We start from the raw sequence: 20376 nt of genomic DNA on the forward strand, positions 1-20376 counted from the left end.
AACGTCGTAGTTGCGTTGCGCGTTCGCGTAAAGTAATACACGGGAGGCGTGCACACTGAATTAATTACGCGGGACACATTCTTGCTGCGCGAATAACAAAAGGTGTCTAACCGCGTTACAAGTTTTAATCAAACTTGCTGGAAACGAGAGGGAACCTCCCCCCCCCCCCCTCCACCATCTCCTGCCTACTTTACGTTCCTCCTTCTTTTCCATCTTTTTCCGCCCTTAATTTTTACTTTGGCGTACCATGTACTATATCGCAACCAGATATTTGACATATTTCAGTTGCGGCCCGTAAGAATGTACCCTTCGAATAGTACAAGTTCCGTGGTCGCTTTGAGCTACTGTGGCAAGCGTTGCGTTGTTACCTCTGTCTCTCTTTCTACGTTTCATGAACGAGTCCATGGAATTTCGTCTAATGCTATTTCGACTATTCCGAAAATGCCTGTAATACTCCACGGAGCTGTGAAAATCTAGAAAAATCTCTCTTTTAACGCAGTGATAAAAGTAATTAATTTAGTTGAACGATGAAAAACGGATTGTATATATACGGGGAGCGGGATCGATATATTAAACCGCTTGTATATATATATATATATATATATATAGAGCGACACGATTATAGCAGGCGTTGCTCGTTTTCCTCAAAATATACATTATAAATTTGGGTGGTTCGTCGAAAGTTAACCGAGCCCGTGATTTCGGGGTAAATAGGGCCAGCCACCCTTCTTGATGACATTCCACGTTGGATTACGAATTATTTAATCAAGTCGGCGCGGGGGCAGGGTTCGCAACGAGTAAGCAGAAGGAAAATATTTGCTCCATTATGAAGCGTAGAAGGAGGCTGGAAACGAAGAAACGAGTGATCGAAATATTTACCGAGCTTCTCTCCCCCTTTCTGTCGGATTAGAAGCCCGCGAGAAGGGGGGTGGAAGAGGGTAGGTTGAGGTCGTCGAGTAAGGTCAGGAGGACCCGTGGTAGTTGGAAGACTCGAAGGGGTGGCTCCAGGCGGTAATAAGAACGACGGAATAGTTTTAACTTGGCTTTTATACCAGCATTTTCCGCGGTGCTCGGCTGCGAGCTTTGTGCGAATGAAAGCACAAATTGCCAAGGCTCGCCTTCGGGGAGACATTGAGACACGGACGAGTCTACCCCCCACCTGCACCCTACCCTTCACCCGAAGCCACTCTTTATCTTTCTCGAGAATTCCACCAACCTCTCTCTCTCTCTCTCTCTCTCTCTCTCTCTCTCTCTCTTTGCGAGCAAAGGCTACTCACAATCTCGCCTTGTGTTTCCTTCAAATTTTACGACGAAAGATTAAAGCAAAAATGCGGAACAAAGCTGGATCGTCTGCGAATGGCGTAATAAGAAACTAACGCGTACTGCTGAAACATCGTCCAAGTGTCTTTTTGTATTTAAATGAACTTGACGTTTGCATAGATATTTCCATACCTATAAAACCTCGACGCATCAATAAGGATTATTGGACAAATGGCAATTGTTATTGTTTCGCAGTGTTTGTACGCTCCAACTTTTTACCGATGAATTCAGAAGGTCTGTCGAGTATGTAGGATAAGTGTATTGTTAGTTTGGTTATAAAGAGGGGGAGGGGGGTGGTTGTGGAGAAAGTGGGAAATGGAGTAGAGAGGGAGATTGGCGAGAGTCACGGAACGAGATGGTCTCCTTGCAAGGGTATGTGTACACACACACACACACACACACACACATATAAGTATATAGGTATACGTTATGGCTCGGAGATGCGTTATCGAATGTTTTATTCATAAGGCAAGAACAAAGCCTGCGTTTATCCTGAGGACATCTCTGGGTTGGTGCTGGCTGCGAGTAGCGAGCGACTAGCTCGTATATATATACGCAACGGCAGTGCGCGTCCTGCGCGATGCTTCCCAGCGTCGCGCTGTGCATGGAGCGTTATTGCGTGACGTTTCGATCGCACTCTACACCTTATGGCTTATTCTTATTGCCAGCTGTTTCCTCCGCGAAGGTCGCGCGAGTCAACGAGAAAAATATCACCGAGGAGAGTGCCGGCAATCACTCATAAATTATTGCGAATTGGGTCTTCCATTATTTATGATTATCATAAAGACACGCAGAATTTTCTCTCTCTCTCTCTCTCTCTCTCTCTCTCTCTCTCCTGGCGATTATTATATACTATACAGACGCAACTAGGTAACTTCACGCCTCGGGCCGTTTCTTAATAACCCCGCATGAATAATTATCCGAAGAATTTCGGTTTGCATTATCCACTACTAAACTCTCCACGCGTGTTAGTGTGAGTATATATATAGAATCGCAAGTGGAAGCAGCGAGGCAGCGCGGAGGAGCTAGAGTATACATAATACTATACGGGCGACACGGGGTTTCTCGCAGTGAACAACCACTTGTGGGTCGCCATGAATTGCCCTAATAAAAATGTTACGCCGCCTTTGCTTTTTCGCGTGGGAGTCAGGGGACTGCCGAGTGAAAAAAGCTCCCGTTTTCTCTCGGCTTTGCCCCCGAGCAGATGGCACTCCCCGATAAGGGAATGCGCACGGTAGCCCGGCCGGTCGTGGTGCAGGGTATCTTTGTCATTTATATCTCGAGGGGAGCACCCAACTTCTCCTTTCCATCCTAGGACGACAGTAACGCTAATTCCTTCCTTCTGGAAAGGACTAGATCCGTCGATATAGCGCCATTTAGCCTACATAGAAATATGATACAAGATTCTCTATCTCTCTCTCTCTCTCTATATATATATATATAAACTTTTTTTCTCTTTTATCTCTTTCTTTTCTTTCATTATATACCAGACTCGGTGGACCAACTGTATCCTCAACTTCGATGTATCTTTAGCACGCGAGATTCTAGCCTCATACCTGTAGCTTCGTTCTTAGAACAAAGAATAAAGTATATATATATATATATATATATAAAAGAGTATCTCCCGTCTCGCTATCGGCAGTTGGAAATTCTGATCTATGGCGAGTGTATATAGGGCTTTCGTCGCACGGAGAGTAAATAAAGGATCCGTATAGGCAAAGTCAGCCCTCTGACCTCGTTAATTGTCATATCGCATCTCCGTGGGGGGAGTGAGAGAGCGAGACGGTGCGAAGGCGTGGGTGGATCGCAATGATTTACGAGGACCACCGTTCCGGGGCTCAAGCCGGACTCTAGAGACGCTTCGCTGATAGCGTCAGAGCCACATAAGTCATCGAGAGACTATATATATATATATATATATACCTAAGGGTCCCTTGCCCCCTCGCCGTTCCCTTTTCTCTCACGCAAACATCCCCTCTCGCGTCATTCTTCCATTCTTAATCTTCTTTGGACACCCATTATCGGAGACTCTGTCCCAAATACAACACACGTGATACATTGGGAATTATAATTGCAGTCTCTCTCTTTATTGCGAGGACAAAGATCGAAATTATATATATATATATATATTGTCAGGCGAGTAACCATAACCAACCAAACTATGAATTCTTGTCACTCGAATAATTCAAAAACATAAAAACTCATCCTGTTAATTATTATTAAATTACAAGAAGAATCAGTTGATTCCCTCTCAAAGCTGTATCGCAAATCGTAGTGAAAAGTAGCTTTAAACTACCATGGCAGCTATCGAATTAAAAGGCAATTAGAGAAATTACGTCTATAGCCAATGCGTTATGTATATACAACTATATAATAGTTCTCGTGAGACTATAATCTTCGCTATACATTGTATTTTTTCACGTTTGGCCTTCCGAGGGGCATAAAAAGGAGGAATTTCAAGTAGTCGGCGCGTGTGATCGAAGAGCAATGTGGTAAAGACTATATACACATATATATCATACATATAATCGTCGAGTGGATCCTTGAAAGCGTTGGGTCGATCGCGAAGAGCAGCGGCGCGGTGATCTCGTTTCATAATCATAATCGCACCGTCGAAATCCGCAGGCATTTAGAAGGCCGTTCGCTCTGTTAAGTAAAGCAAGAGCGAACAAGCAGCAAGCACCCCGTGGCGCAGGACTGTCATATTATCCGTAGAACGGACGTGGCCGATGTGTAAATGACACACGATATTAGCATTTCTGAGAGTACAGTCGACTGTTCGGCCGAGTGAATCGGCCCTGCAGCACAAATTCTGATATACAAACTTACGAAATAAGAGCCGGAGGGAAGGCTGATGGGCGTGAAAGTCCATCGGAATACACCTGACCCGCTGACGTGGTATACGTCGACCACACGACGTTTCGCGTTGTTATAATACCGTCTCGATTCGCCATTATATCCTATGAATCTTGCAAACTTATCAGCTGACCTTGGCCAGATGTGTAAACATCTGCAAGTGCACGGTATCAATTTAATTAAAAGAGTTTATGTACAGTGTGGATAAGGCGGGCTGCCATGTGTATATGTATATGTATAATAGCTGTCACTGCGCGAACCGTTGTATCTGCGAAGGTCAATGTACGACGATCTCGTTGGCAATTCGTCCGTAGACAACGGTCGTTAACGCGTTTCTCTTTTCGTTCAGTTTAATCGCTGACGATCGTATATCTATTAAGCTAGATACACACACACACACACACACACACACATATATATATATATAGGTGTAGAGAAGCACGCTCGAATTTATGATACGAGTTGAGCAACATTATCGTGTACAAAGCTGCAGCGCTCGTATCGAATTAAGCGTCGTCATTTCCAGTATGTCCCAATTAAGACTGATTTTCTCCGTTTCCTTTCCGGTATTAGTGTCACGGTGAGCGCGCAATCTCGGAATCTCCAGTATTGTGTGCCGCCTGGTTCGTCCACTTACGATCCACGCCATGAATATTACATGGCTTCTTACCCACCGGAAAGATAATTGTCAAGAGCTCTAAATACGGCCTCGGTAGTACGGGTGGACAGTAAATGCATAATACATAAAACGACGAGAAAACGAAAATTTACGACGCGCATGAGGAACGCGGAGTGCGCTAATTTACGGGGGACGACTCGCGCCACATTTCCAAGAGTCCTGCGTGGTCCTGGCCCCTCGATCCACTGCCTTCCTCCTACTCGTATATATACGTATATTATTACGGATCGTAATAGCGGATGGAAAATCCTGCGATTGGTTTAAAAGACTGCGGAGGGACATTGAGACTGGTGTGTGTGTGTGTGTGTGTGTGTGTGCACGAGTGACTCTCGACTCGGGCGTGGATAAGAGTATATTATAGTAGTGTGGGGGGGAGTCCGCGGAAACGATAGGATCTCTCCTGTGTCTTCTATCCAGATACGCGCGCGGCGGCTATATCCCTTATAAGCTAGTTTTTGCATCCTGCGCGCACGCACATCTGTTAAATCCTATGACAGGTATATAGCAGTGATTTATAAACAGTTTATGATGTCTGCCCCCGCCACGTAGTGGCTCCAATTCTTGGCTACCACGCTTTTAATAGGGGCCGACCGTTTTCAGCTGAAAGCAGACGGTCTAGCCTCGGAGGCACGACCCATTTCCCGGACATAAATCAAGACTGACGTGCACCAGGCAGACCCACCGTTGTTATGGCATTTTCGAAGATGGCCATTATCGACTGGACTCGTCTCTGTAATTAAGCCAGATAGCGGGACGATCACCGTCTTGATGAGACTCAGAAATTCAATTCGGTCCGGTTCGTCTAGTCTCTCTCTCTCTCTCTCTTTTAGTATATATATATATACGCTATATAACTAATGCGAATTTTGTCCATAACGGTATTTTTGCCCGACTAGTTTGCCAAAAGCGCGGTACACCGATCCAGATTGATGACTGTATAGTTTTCTATATATATATATATATATATATTATAGTAAAATTGGACTCTAGTTGTGCCCCCTGATTTATTAGTCGGTGTATTCCGAAAGCACAGTATATATAGTACAGTGACTCTGCGTGCAAGAAACCAACCGTATCGCACAGTCGTCGATTAAAATGAAATATACCGAGTTGGTCCCTTCGCCGAAACGTCTCAATCCATTCCCTCGGAACAACGCTTGACGACAAAATGAATTGTAATCTTATGATAATGAGAAAGATGGCAGGTGGCTCCGAGACCTTAGACATATTTCTGGCGGATTATCCCTATTAAAGTGGCAGGTGTTCCCTTTACAGGGGGGAGGATAAACAATTTCAAATCGACAAAATTTTGTCCCGCACCGATATGGATGAGCCGAAGCTTATTGTTTCTTGACTCGGAGGATCGTCCGTGTTGGAAGTGCAGGGTTGGCTGCAGCCAGGCAAATTCCTATATCGATAAATTGTCCCGAGCGTTATTGCGGGATCCTGACGAATTGCGAACGCCTTCGTTGTGACAGATGGATTTTAGAGTTTGCTGGCATCCGCCCCTCGCGCGGCTCGCTTATATTCAGGTTCAACCGCTAATTTTCTCGGACAACCACAAAACCGCAAGAATAATAACACCCCCCGTTCAAGTCTCGCATTAAAATGCACCAATAACAATTCTTAACCGCCGACCCTGTGATTACTTACGGATAAATCTCGCAGCGGTAGCTAGGCACGTCCCTAGATTCCATACTCTATATGTATGTATGTATATATGTGTGTGTGTGTGTGTGTGTAGGACCTCTCTGAAATCGGTTAGGTATGTCCTAAGGACTTGCCAGTTGTTTTTCCGTCCTACATTTTTAATGAATTCCGCAAATTCGATAATTAACCCGCGCAGCGCATTCTACAGTTATTATATCGTCCTGTTCGGGCCCATTTACGAGCCAGCATGCTCGTAAATCACCCTTTGCTGAAAATATACACATTTTCTAACATCACCTCGAATCAAACCTCTTCCTTATTTCTTACCCGCTTCATTCTTTTCACGATTTACGATCGCATCTTTGGAGACAAAAAACTTTTTCAGGCCAAATCCTGATGATCGGAGCGCAGAGACTTGTATTTTCGGAATAATTTTTCTCGCGTGTGTACCGAGGGACGTGTGTAGGTTGGATATAACGTTGGGAGTAAAAAGGTGGTTAAACATTAGAGCGTGTCTTGTTGAAAAAGAAATGGCTGCGTCACGCTGAAAAATCAATGCTGGCCGATATTAAAATTTGACGGCCTCTGTAAGTGGGTTATACACGTCTCACCCACGGAGCACCACTACCCTCGCGTTCACCCCCCCCCCCCCACCCTCCTCCCCTCCCTTTTTATATCCTCGTCGTAAGACATAAGCAAGCCATGAGGGTCGGTAGACGTTTAACGCTTTTAAAATTTAACTTCTCGTAGAGTTACTGGCCAGATATACGAATCTCGGTGAAAATTTACTTCCTTTTAGAGGATACAATGGATTACCATGGAAAGTTACTACCCTTTATTCGCGCAGCACTGCAGAGTTAAAGCTAACCACGCGACGCAAAATCTTACGCGCAAAGTAAACTCTTGATAAAACAGCTTATCAAAGTTTTCAGACAAAGCTGGCTGCACGGAGAGGGGCAAAAATTGGTCAAACGTATAGCCTTTGTCGAGGCACTCCTAACAATTTGTTTAATAAGATACGTCCCAAGACTTACGCTCTCCCCCTTCATCCTCTATTGTCTTTTTTCTCCCTTCTTCTTAAGAGACGTTAAATTACGGCATGGCAGGCAACGGCGAGTCAACGTCTTCTTCCACACGAGCGCAGCTGGACGTCTGTATCTCATGTTTCAATATATCTCAATTATATCGTAAATAAAATATGACTGGCTAGTTGCGTGCGCCCGGCAAATTGGCAGCCGAGGTGTCCGTTAGTGAACACTCAACCTGTTCTTCTCATTGGACTCATCCTCCGCACCACCACCACCTCTTTGCTCCTTAATTCGACTTTGCGCGATAAATTCGGACCACGATCGTATCGCTAATGCAGAGCCCCACTATTGAAAACTTTCTCTCCACGCACCTCTTATACTTTCCTCATGCTCGAGATGCGCGAAGAAAGTGGCCAAATTTTTCCACATGTTTTTGCCATATATATATATACATGACCTATATATGTTGTGAGCAGAGACAGCCTGGTGTGTCGCGCTTTTTTTGACAAGGACTCTATATATAAATATAGGATAAATAAGAGTCCCTTTGTGAATTCATAATGACACTCGTTTGCTTTAAAAGGCTCCCGTACTTTGTACTTTCGTTACACGTATAGCTTTATACCGTGGAAGATTGCCACGGAGATGCGAGGAATACTGCAAAGTCTCGCTTCATTTTCCAGTAAAACGACAAGGTTTAATATCCTCTGCTCGTCGTCTTAGTCATCTTCGGGTAAACTCTACCTCCCCCTCCCTTCCATCGTTCGTTCCATCTACCCGCTGCGAGGTGAAACTTTAATACAATTTCATTTGCCTCTTGCTGACAAACTCTCCCATCCCACCATAGCTTCCCCGCTTCGTCGTTTCTTTACTGCCTCCCGAAGGCGGACTATTTATAACCTTAAGCCCCCCCCCCCTTCTCTCCTTCTCCCACTCCTGGAAAATGTTTTCTTCACGCTTGCCAAGAAGGCGCGGAAAGGAGTAATCGCCAGCGTTTCTGACACCCAGCATTAATAATTTCAGCCAACGTCAACGACGTCCCGAAAATCAATGAACAAAAATGTTCATTCGCGTTCCTTCCGGATTAGCAAAGCATATAGAGCAACCATCTGTCTGACGTAAGGAACTTTGGGAGGGGTTTTATTTTTACATCGAGTCGTCGCTCGACGCAAAAAGACTATCAAGTGCAGCGTTTTCCGAATAATAATTTCAGTCGACCTCAACGACGCCCGGAAAATTAATGAAGAAAAACGTTCATCCGCTTCTTCAGGACTGACAAAGGATAGGAATGATCAGTACATGGCCACATAAGAAAAGTCTGAACGCGCTTTATTTATATAGCAGCAATCCCGGCGAATCGAGTCGTCGCTCGTCGTGAAAAGACAATTTGCGTGCGTTTTCTGAATAATGCACGGAGGATCGGCGCTGCAGCTACGAGCGACATTACTCGCGCCGTTTCCCGAAGGAAATTAGGAAACGCGAAGGAAACCGTGGCTGAATCCCCTATTCCAGCTTACCCGCACCAAGTCACAAATGTAATATTCACGGAATAATACAAATGCCCAGGCGAGCACCGATGTTTCGCCTTTTTTCTTTTCCTTCGCTTCCAGACGTGCGCGCTACGTAGTAGTATGGGTGTAGGTACACACAGACTCTCTCTCTCTCTCTCTCTCTCTCTCTCTCTCTCTCTCCCCCCCAGTACTTAATAGAACCCAGGGACTCGGGTAGTAACTCGAAATTAAAATAATGCAAATCGATGGCGTGTGCGAGCATAGTACCAAGACTCTAGTTTCACCTCCGCGCGCGGAATTTAATTAGAGGCCCGGATCGCTGATAAAACATTCTTCCACGAAGAAAATTCTAGCGAAATAGCAGAATTCAATTTAGTCTTTCTAGAGCTCGTGTTTCCGATACGTTCTGGTAAATAGAGCTGCGGATAAATAACACACACACGTATATATAAATATAGGTATACACATAGTACTACAGTATAATAATAGCCATCGAAGTAATAAAAGGAATACTCGGATGGTGTACGTTGAGATCAAGCATGGAGTTATTAGTGGAATTTGAGGAATGTCAAATTCTGAAGGCATATACATATATATCGTAGTAGTAGTTGCAGAAGGATAACGGGAAGTCGCGACTCGGTGATATTTATTAGTAAGGAGACAGTCGAGTGTATCCTGGATGGAAAAAGGGACGGTGGTGCTCGAACCAAATGGCGTCCCGCTAACCGATTTGTCGCTTCTCATATCCGCGATGCAAATCTCTTTGCACGCGAGAGTGCTCGCTATGCTACAAACACCGGGGGAATATAGACGTGCCCACACATACGTGGGACGTTAATGTGGATGCGGGTCTGATTACGCATAAGCTCGACTCTCTGCCATATCTCCGTGCACCGCGTGGCATGAAACCTTATACGACCGCGGCAGTTATGTATATCCGTCCAGAAGTTCACAAAGACGCGAACCGACGTCTCAATTTTTTTTAACGCAAGATAAGATTGTTCCGGTCTGACCGAGGAGAGACACGCTCCTCCTCCCACCCCAGACTATACCGCTTCCCCCCTTTTCACTGAATTCGCCAGGAAGCTGCTTCCCTTCGTACACCCTCCCCCCTCTACCGCTACACTCTCTCCAAACGACAATAAAAACAACTTTTAACGAAACGCGTATGTCTGTGGCGCAAAAAAAAAACAATAAAATCGGGAATAATGGCGTGACTTTATCTTGATGCTACGAGTCTCGTAAATACAACGATCTTTCATAAGCTCGGTACATTGTCCTTGTTCAGCAAGGGTCTCGAAGAGTATCGGAGATAACGCGTTGTTCGAGCAAGCGAAATTCCTCGGAACGGTATATATATATGATATATATAGTGGATGTATGGATGAACTCGCCCGTGTGTGTGTGTGTGTGTGTGTCTTTATACACACACGCGCGCGCGCTGTATAGAGTCTCGGTTCCGTCATCGGGGAATTCTCGGGCAATTTATTTTTTGCTCGCAAATCATTTTGTCCATTAGCTGGCGTAGGACGATATCGGGTCAGGTTAGGTGCTGGAGGTGGTGGCCGAGCATCGATGGCAGAGAGGGGAGGGGGGGGGGGGGGTAATCCTTTGCCGATGTGTGTTACGAGGTCCACCCGCCCGCGCACTCATCATCACCGAGATAATGGAGTGGGCGTTTCGCCAAGAAGATGCTGGATGCTTCGGCCCCAGTCCATTGAGGTTTCCAACAAAAACCACCACTCAACGACCCTGCCCCGACTTGCACGACCATAAAATTCTCCACCACCCCCTTCCCCCTCCATCCCTCGACTTTCCTCACCTTTATATCGTCAACGTTCCCTGCCAATAGTCACCGACTCATCCCTGCTACGAGCTTATACGTCTTAAGTGCATCCAACTACCAAATGTCATCCAATTACTATGTCCTCACCGATCCTTCCAAAATTACTAGACTCTCTGCTCTACTTCAGATTCCCTCTCCCTCCATCTTTATATTATCAACATCCTACGCAAAGCACCGATTCGTCCCAACGACAACACACGTTTTGTATATCGATCTACCAAAAAACCATGCAGCTATAACAACTACCACCTCCACCGACCCTTCGAAAATCATTCGACTCTCAACCTCTCCACAGCTGAAAACTCCTATACGCTCCCATGCAACAATCACTCCGTCTCTCGAAGAACTGAGATTGCATGACCATATCAGAGCCGTACGCGATGTAAAATTTTAAATCTCGTATCTCCGGATCTAAACGCGATTCTAATATATTGATAAAACACAGCAAGGATTCCTTTGACCTATTTACGCATCCGAGTATACATATGCGAGTCTCGCGGAACTCTTTTATCGACACGACAGTGGATCTCAATAAGCCACGCGTCGACGATTATATATACAGCAACACGGTCGGATAACCCTTTTCGCGGTTCTTCTCATACAAAATGATAATAAAAATCCGTTTCGTGCTAATGCAATAATGGCAGCTGCGCCGACGATACATTTTACCACTTTTTTTCCATGTATCGTCTCGAATTCTTCCTCCACCATATAATCATGAGAGCATCGCGGCTAAACAGAGCGACTCTAACCGAGCCCGCTGCTCTTATTATTGCGCCGCGAAGGACGAACGATTTACCTCGCGAAAATGGAATTACTGAGAAGATTGAAAGAGAGAGATAAAGGAGCACAACATCCCTGCAGGGACGTTCGACAAATGGAAATGATTTTAAGGAGGTGCTGCGGGGAGAGTGGGCAAATGGAGGATTTGGATTGGCTGGAAAATTTTAATAAGCCGAGCAACGATAGGTCGGGAAAGTACGCATGTCCGGCTGAATGTCACCGCCAGTACGACAACGCACCCGTGCTGAGTTGGTGACACACGTTCCGCGTCTGTCCCTCCGTTCCCTCGTCCTCTTTCCTCCCGCCTGACTCGCTATATCGCCCTCTCGCTCCATCCCGGTCCTCCACTCTGCCTGGGAGGACCCTGTTTCGAAGCTAGCAGGAGGGTTGAGCGCAGGCGCACACTCGCACCAACACCTAAGTGTCCTCTGCTCCGGTCGTTGAACCCTTCGCGACAAATCACCCACCCTAACTGTTTAACCTTTTCAAATCAAAACTTGCGACTGTCTATTTTGAACAGCATTTATATACAAACATATATTATGCTCAAGGGAGCGTCACAAACGTTTATTAGTCTTCCGGACAGTTTCTCAATATTCAAGAGTCGACGCGATATCCGAGTGGATTACCGGGACGATAAGCATCGTGGTTGATCAGTGGTATCGCGAGGGAGAGAGTCGATGGAAAGATTTGTTGGGCCGAAGGAAGGAAGGAAGAAAGAGGAAGGAGTATAGCAGCAGTGATAGAAAGCTGACTATAAATCTCGACGAGAAGATAAAAAGTGGCACGGTCTGGCGGATTCGGGAAAAACGTGGAAGATGAAGATTCGTCGAGGACGGATGAGGTGACTCGGGAGGGTGGGAGAGGGAGAGGGGAGGGGAGGGTACACGACGGAGTCCAACGTAGCAGTAGCCTCTTGGATCGATACGAACGGCGCGCGCTGTGTCCCCGTCTGCCATTGGTCATAGGAAAAGCTAGACGTGCCCGGTTTTCTCCTTTCCTTTGCTCCTCGAACCCCTTTCCCATACTCCCCTCGCTCCCCTTCGCCCCCTTCGCCCATCCAGAGCTCTGGCTAGCTCAATTCCACCTCCAAGCTTCCCTCTTTCTTCTAGCCCTGGCCTGGCCGTCTCTAAAAAACTCCCTTTACCTCCTTCCCTTCTACCCCTCCCCACCCTCCTCCACCCTCTCCATTCATTTTTTCTTCTATTTCCCTTTTCACACTGCACACGTCTCCGAACGCTATCGTCCGACCACGCATCGACTACCTGCTCCCAATCACGGATATACGCTCGTTACCCGATCGCCTCTCAAGAATCGACAAGGCTTTCCTACTTTTCCAACGGATGCACCGTGGCAGAAATTTTTCCAGCTATCCACAATGGCCAACGATAAAGAAGACTGACAATGGGTTAATAACACTCTCACTTCCGTATTGGTCGATATGGCTTAACACTGCGAAATGGTTAAACCCGATCGGGTTCAAATTACTCTTTGTGCGAGCACGTCTTGTTACCTTTTAACGCAATCACTCGTTTGCCACGAACGCTTGCGAAACTGTCCAACTCCGTCCTCTATATACATACATACATATATAAGTCTTTTAATGTACATTGCTGATGACCTCTCGTCGAGGTCATCTTAGCTGCTGTATTTAATTATATCAAAGCCTGTATTTTATTTAAATACATTTTTTGTATTTTTCTTTTATTACCATAGGTAAATAAATTTGTTTATTTTCTAGCTTTACGTATGGAGTATTTAATGACTCCTATGTGTTTTTGTTTAAATTGCTCTAATTTCTGCGTTGCATACACATGGGTAAGGTAGCCCCAATTAAAATATTAAATCAATAAAATAGAAAAATATGTATATATGTGTGTCTCTTTCTATCCATCCCAGTGCATGTTGAGCTTTAACGCAATGACATACCTCAACATCAAATGAGTAGCGCACGTTCTTAGGACGTCTGATACCATTCGAATATACTTCCAATGCCCTTCTAAACGTCCCATTCAATTCAAATCTCGAGCCACGAGTCGATTTCACAGCATTTAGCATACAGGCGCAATTGTCATTTTAATGAGGAAAATCGCGTGGAAATAATAGCATCTGAGCGGGGTCGGCGGGAAGCCACAAAGGACTACCTGTGTTTTCAATCGTAGCTGCTGAAGAATAGTGGAGAACGAGGAAGTTCTATCGAAGCTAAACATCTGAGTTTTGAGTTAGCGTGGAAAACTTGTGTAAGAGACAGTCATGGCCGTTCGCTGCGTTATTACAATTGCAAGTCGAACCGTTGCGAAAGACGAGGATAGTCTCACGTTGAAAATTAGCCATCGAAGAAATTAGCAAAGTAACGTGTGGCATTGCGGTTGGTTGTGTATACGATTAGGACATATTACGTCTTGTATACGTTGTATACTTATCGAATGAATGATTTGCACCAAAACTTACGTTGACAATTAACAATATAGACAATATTATAATAAGTATGAAACAGAGACCCACGATGACTGTCGTCGTAGCATAAAATAAAAATGTTAAATGGATTGTATTGAAAATTAAAGACGAAAGAAAAATATAATTAAAACCTGATATGACGATGCTTTAAGAATTGTTGATTAATGGGGGAGAAGGTGGTTTTGACAAAAGTCCAACAATGCTACAAAAGTGCTGCTGAAACAATTAGTCTCAACTGAATCCTTCTACAACGTCGATACCAATGGCAACGTCTCATATTATGTTCTTGGAGTATAACCTCGCATTAAAAATTAATAGGAATAAAGAAGGAAGGAAGGAAGGAAGGAAGCAAGGGATGAGAAAGTGACGTAGCATCGCGCAATTGAAGAGAATTTAATCGTCGAATGCCACCGAGGCAAAAGGCGTCCTCGATCTTGTCATGGATTAGGCGAGCGTGACACAGAGTCCCACGATGACTGTCAACGCGCGCAAGCGGTTCTCGGAGGAATTGCGCGACGATGCCGATACCGATATGTCGTTGCGGCAGGTTGGCAGAGAGAGTCTCGTATAACCCCGGTCGGAAATGACTGTTGAATATGGATGAGTCGAGCAGTGAGCGGACACACTCTCATGCTCACAGCGCGGAGACATAATTGCCTTAATTAAGGCTAATATGTTAAATCGCGACGGTTTCCTTTGTCCATCGTGGCTGCCAGGCGAATCGCTCCTCACCGGTCTCCCGAGTCTCTTAAGACTCGATTAAACGCAACACCCGAGCGACGCGGACATCCAGAAAAACCGCAATGCCATACTTCAACTGCCAATTAGAAGTCGTAGCCACTCTCAACGTGGAATCGATAAATATTGTCAGTGATTCATGTCCACTACTATATATATATATATACATATAACTTCTTGCGTGTCACTTGTTTGGATAAGCGTCCATGCACTAACGAGGAGATAATGAACCTTCCGCATGGGGACTCGAACCCCTCAAATATCCAACCGAAATTGTCGAGAAACTTTCTATCTCTTTGGTGTCGCGATTATTCGATGATTGCGAAAAGGAAGAATTGGATATTCAGTTGATCGAGTAGCGTACGATGATAATCGATGCATGATTCGGCGTCAATGTGTTAGTCTCTTGTATCGAAAGTAATGAGTGCGTCTACGTATACTCATGAGAAAGGTGTACGCGTGTTGTGTGTGTATACACAGTAGCTATACATAGCTGTCACGCTCGCGTCCGGTCCCCATAAGTTGGCGACATCCTTGGAAGGTACCGAGGCGTACGAAGATAGGGTAAGTATAAGGGTAAGAAGGATTCATCGACAAGAGACCACGTACTCTTCTTCTTCTCCTTCTTCAGGGTGCCTCGAATCGCATAGCACTGGAGAATGCAGATGTATAAATTCATGAGCAAAGTAACAGCCAGTGACGCCACGCTAGCTTCCGTGCCGCGGTGCGCGGCAATCCTATTCATGAACCGACACGGTAATTAGGGACACTAGCTCGCCTCGCAACCGGAAGTCGCCTCGAGAATCCTCCCTCCGCGCAAGGAATATCACCGGAAATACTTATGCATTCCCTTAACGTTTCGTAAGGAAACGCGAGAATTCCGCATCCTTCGTGTCGTGGATCATCCACACTTTGCTCGGGAGACACATCAGCTTCGTTTAAATGCACAAAAATATCGATATCTCGCACACGCGTTTTACTCGAGACAAAAAAATCTTTGGCCATTCGGCGCAGAGAAAGTCTACACTCCGTGTATGATCGATAACTTTCGATTTATTTATAATACTCTGATATACTTAAAAATTATTCAATCCGAGATATGAGAATTATCTTGAAGATTTGTCAGACCGAGGGGATAACCTTACCCGGGAGACATGGATTTTTAATAAATATATGTATAGAAGAGATATTGAACTATATGCAAAGCATTTAAAATGGCGAATCATCGAATACAGAAGAGCTGCATTAGTCACAGCACATCAGGGAGCGTTATATATAGGTGGAAGGTATAATTATCATTGGTATTGTCGATCTTGAAGATTGTTTATTAAATATATAAAACGGTAGAAGGGATAATGAACGATAATGCAAAGTTTGCAAGATCACGAACCACAGGACGAAATAGAAGAACTGATGTATATGGGTATACAGGGAGCGTTGTATGGGTGGAAGGCAATTATTATTGGTATGACCGAGCCCGAAGCCAATGATAACTCTGGCCAACGCATAATTTTGAGCGGCATGATCCACAGCAGTTCGTAACTCTGGCTCGCTTATAATGAAGATATAACCGAGTCGAGTGGCGAGACATCTTTACGTTCGCGAGTGTTTCGCTTGTTACTTGCTTATATCGTACTACGATACTCTATCCCCTTCTTTTTCTTTCTCCTGCCTCTTCTTCCTCTTCCTCTTGGTCTTCTTCGATATCTCAGGCTTTTATTCCTTTTTTCCTGGCCCCCTCAGACCCTCCTACGCGCGGGCGTCGCTGTTAATCAAAGACCACGAGCAATAACGACCGCGGGACCATTTAAATACACGAACACGGTCCCACACTGGCGATTGTCCTATAGTCGTTACACTTAAAACATTACCGATCGATACGTCGTTAAGCTTGGCGGGAAATAAAAGGAGACCCAGCTGTGCCTTGTACTGCATCAAAAATAATCACTTCAAAGAGCTGCCACAAATGACTTTATTACGAAGAGAAAGCTCGTGTGAAAAAGCCTATTTAAGATAATTATCATACGGATATAAGGATAATGTTCCTATGTAAATTGCTATCACGTGAGCTAAATAATAATTGCTCGACAAAGCATCGTGAGACCAAATTTCACGCAAACATTTCTTTCTTATATCGAGGAACCACGTAATTCGAGGGTGAACAAATTAATGATTCACAATGTTTTTTTTTTCTTTTCTTTCCTTTGAATTTCATTGAATTTTTTTCATTTTTTTCTCTCCATAAGCGAGCAAACGTTGCTGGATACTCGCTCTCATATATATTTCACAGAGCTCTATATACCGATAGATTTTCATTTACAGATTGCAGCGTTATATTGGGATTTAAAATCGAGCGACGTGGCATCGGTGTTACAGAGTATGTACTCCGTACATTCTACAGTTTCCATTTCAATGCTCTTCCATAATTGAACATCACATCGAATATGAAATAATTGTCTTTGGAAATAGAAACCAACGATAACTTTCACGTTTTGTTGCGCAATGGAAAGATATAATTAGAGATTTGTATTTTGGTATTTGCGATAATGTTAACTCATCGGTTTATAAGGGAATACTAATTATATCGTTGTTGGGGGGTGGTGGGGAGTTACGTGGAGAGAGAGAGAGAGAGAGAGAGAGAGAGAGAGAGAGAGAGAGAGAGAGAAAGAGATTGGGTGAATGTGAACTACCAGTCGGCTCGATTTCTTCTCACAAATGTGCCTCGGGTATAATAAGCGATGCTTAATAAAATGATCCGAAACGATCGGTAAACCGCTTCGCGAGGAAGCTCGTACCCATCAGCTGTTCAACGGGAAGCGTCACGCCTGTATTTCAGCAGGCAACATTGGCTTTGTTAAATTCTTCTTAAAAATGCAATCCTTGTTTTTTTGACTGCATTAAAACTGTCTCAAAACACGCGAGTCACGATAATTAAGGATTTTTGACGATCTTGTTGCAACTGTCCGTCGGATTGTTGTTGTTTATCCTATATAAAGATGCGGCAGGGCAACAACCCGCTTTGACGATGACGCGCGGCTGCGTATAAAATTGGCCGGAACGCATTTTTCCATTATAGGCCGATAGCCGAGCCACGATACAAATTATAGGTGTACTCTTATTGGAATGGCCAACGAAACGAGGGAACCGATATGCACCAACGTTTTACTCCCTTGAATCGAAGCAACCGTCTCTCTACGCACAGTGCAAAAAGCATCAGCCTCCGTAAAGTTTTTCAGCATTGGCCATGCAGCAACGGTTACCGCCCCTTCCCCCCAGCTGTGGACAATCCAGGCCAAAGCATAATCCTAATGACCAGTCGTCCTGCACTCCAACTGCATGGCGAAATTACGTAACGGTTCACATAATCGTTCGCGAAAAATCCTCCACTATTTTCAGCAATTTCTTTTGCAAAATTTCATTCGTCTGCAAATTACTCCGGATGCATCGATTCGCATCTTATATTATTATGCTCAAACGAATCAGCAGAGTTTAAATTCCTCGCTGTTGAAAAATGTGGGATCGTGCGTTCAGGGACAGCTGGCACTTTGTAATCGTTGCGCTCCTAGCGAACGAGAGATGACAGAAATGAATGCGGTGAAAAAGATGAACTAGCGTGTGCATATAATCAACGCGACTGTGGTTTCACGCAAAACGTGATACAGGGGTATGTAAATCGTTCTCTGGAATGGCCACGTGTCTCGCAGTCGCAGAGAATCCAGAAACGTATAAAGTGAAACCCATTATCATTCATTTTCAGACGCTGATTTATAAAGCACATTTTTAGGAACTGGACCACCTCTTCTTAAATTTCCGGTTCAAAGTGCAAATACGATGCTTTATTTCGATTAACCATGCGCAAATTAATATTCGCGTGATTTTCATAGCGGTGCTTATATCAGATTTGTAACATAAATACGGACGGATGTAGAGAGTTGGCTTTGATTCGAATGCTGGATATTACACGTGTCGGTGTCACAATTTTCTACGTGAAGAAGTAGTAAATGCGATTTTAATTCCAAACGCAGTTACATTATTATTTCTATCCGGGTGTGTCCCTAACGATCCGATAGACGAGCCCACGAGCAACTCGTTTCTCTGCGAGCCTCGTAATGAGAATCCCACTGATATGCTATTATATATATACATATATATAAATGACCCGATAATCAAACACAAGTGCAACTTTTACAAATAAAATCTTACCAAATGTCATCAAGCGAATGAATTCCTATAGTGATATTAAATACAAAAATATATAACGTAATATTCAACGCATAATATTAAAATCCTGCAGTACAGACGTCAGCAGTAAATTTTCATCAACCGAATTAAGTCTGGTGGGCTTTGAGAGAAGCGAGCGAGAATTATTCGGCAGGACTATGATCGTAGTAACGACGGTTTTTTTTTTTTTTTTTTTGCTGTCTTAGTTTCTTTTTAATATCGCACAGGCTGCTCCTGGCGATGGAACTTGGGCTGACTGTTACGCACCCCATTCTGGAGCTAAAAGGATTCGGCAATAAACAACGGTGAGTCTTGAAATTAGGCGATAGGGCTGGTGGCCGGGGGTAACCATCGCAATCTACATAAAAACTCCCCGTGGCTGAAACTCCTCTTAGCATGGGGTGGGTGCCCGATGGATTAGCAATGTACCAACGCGGGAGGTGAATACACGCCTGCTAATAAGGGCTCCTTTATTCTACTTCATCCACCAACTGTCCTTTTAATTTTAATCATGGCAAACCTTAAAAATTTCATCGACGAACCAAGAAAATTCTCTCAGACTGCATCATCGGTTCGAAACGGTATACAATTTACTCTCTTGTTTCAGAGAATGGGAAGAAGAGTGAGAAACAATCGAGAAGAGGACACGACAAATCCGAGGGAAATACGAGTGAGAGGGGGTGAGTCTGTATATCTATAATTATTCTTGGCGTTCGCGTAAACGTTTATGGTGATTTATTATGAAATTGTTAGTGTGACCTTCGGAGCGTAGGAAGAGGATAGAGAGACAGGGGTGGGGGTTGTGGACGTGGAGAAAAGAGAGAAGGGACCGAACGAACGAAACGGCTCGCGACTAAAAACCTTAGATGATTCGGTCATTTATCATCGATCCTGTTGCCTGCGGGTACTGCAAGGATCAAAAGGGGAGGAATATAATCCATTGGACAGACTAATCGCGAATTAACTATCCACATTCAGCTCTCAGCGATAAGTTGATGTTATCAAGAATAGGGGGAGGGAGGAGGGGAGGATTGGTCGACCGCTCTTGCGTATCCAATCACGATCAAACGTTATTGGATCGTGCGTTGGACTTGGTCACTTCACGAGTCGACTTTAACTTCCTTTCCTTGCCAATTTAATTCACTGTACATTATGATATAATTTAGGCGTGCGTAGAATCGGATTTATAAGCCCTAATTAGATATATCAATGCTACCTGACTGATGAAAGTAATTATAATTCTGCTCCTACTATATGTACGTATACATATATATATATATATATATT

The sequence above is a fragment of the Prorops nasuta genome, unplaced genomic scaffold (genome assembly GCF_024137725.1).
Source record: "Prorops nasuta isolate Cenicafe-Biocafe unplaced genomic scaffold, Cenicafe_Pnas_1.2 PNAS00013, whole genome shotgun sequence".
Classification (NCBI taxonomy): domain Eukaryota; kingdom Metazoa; phylum Arthropoda; class Insecta; order Hymenoptera; family Bethylidae; genus Prorops; species Prorops nasuta.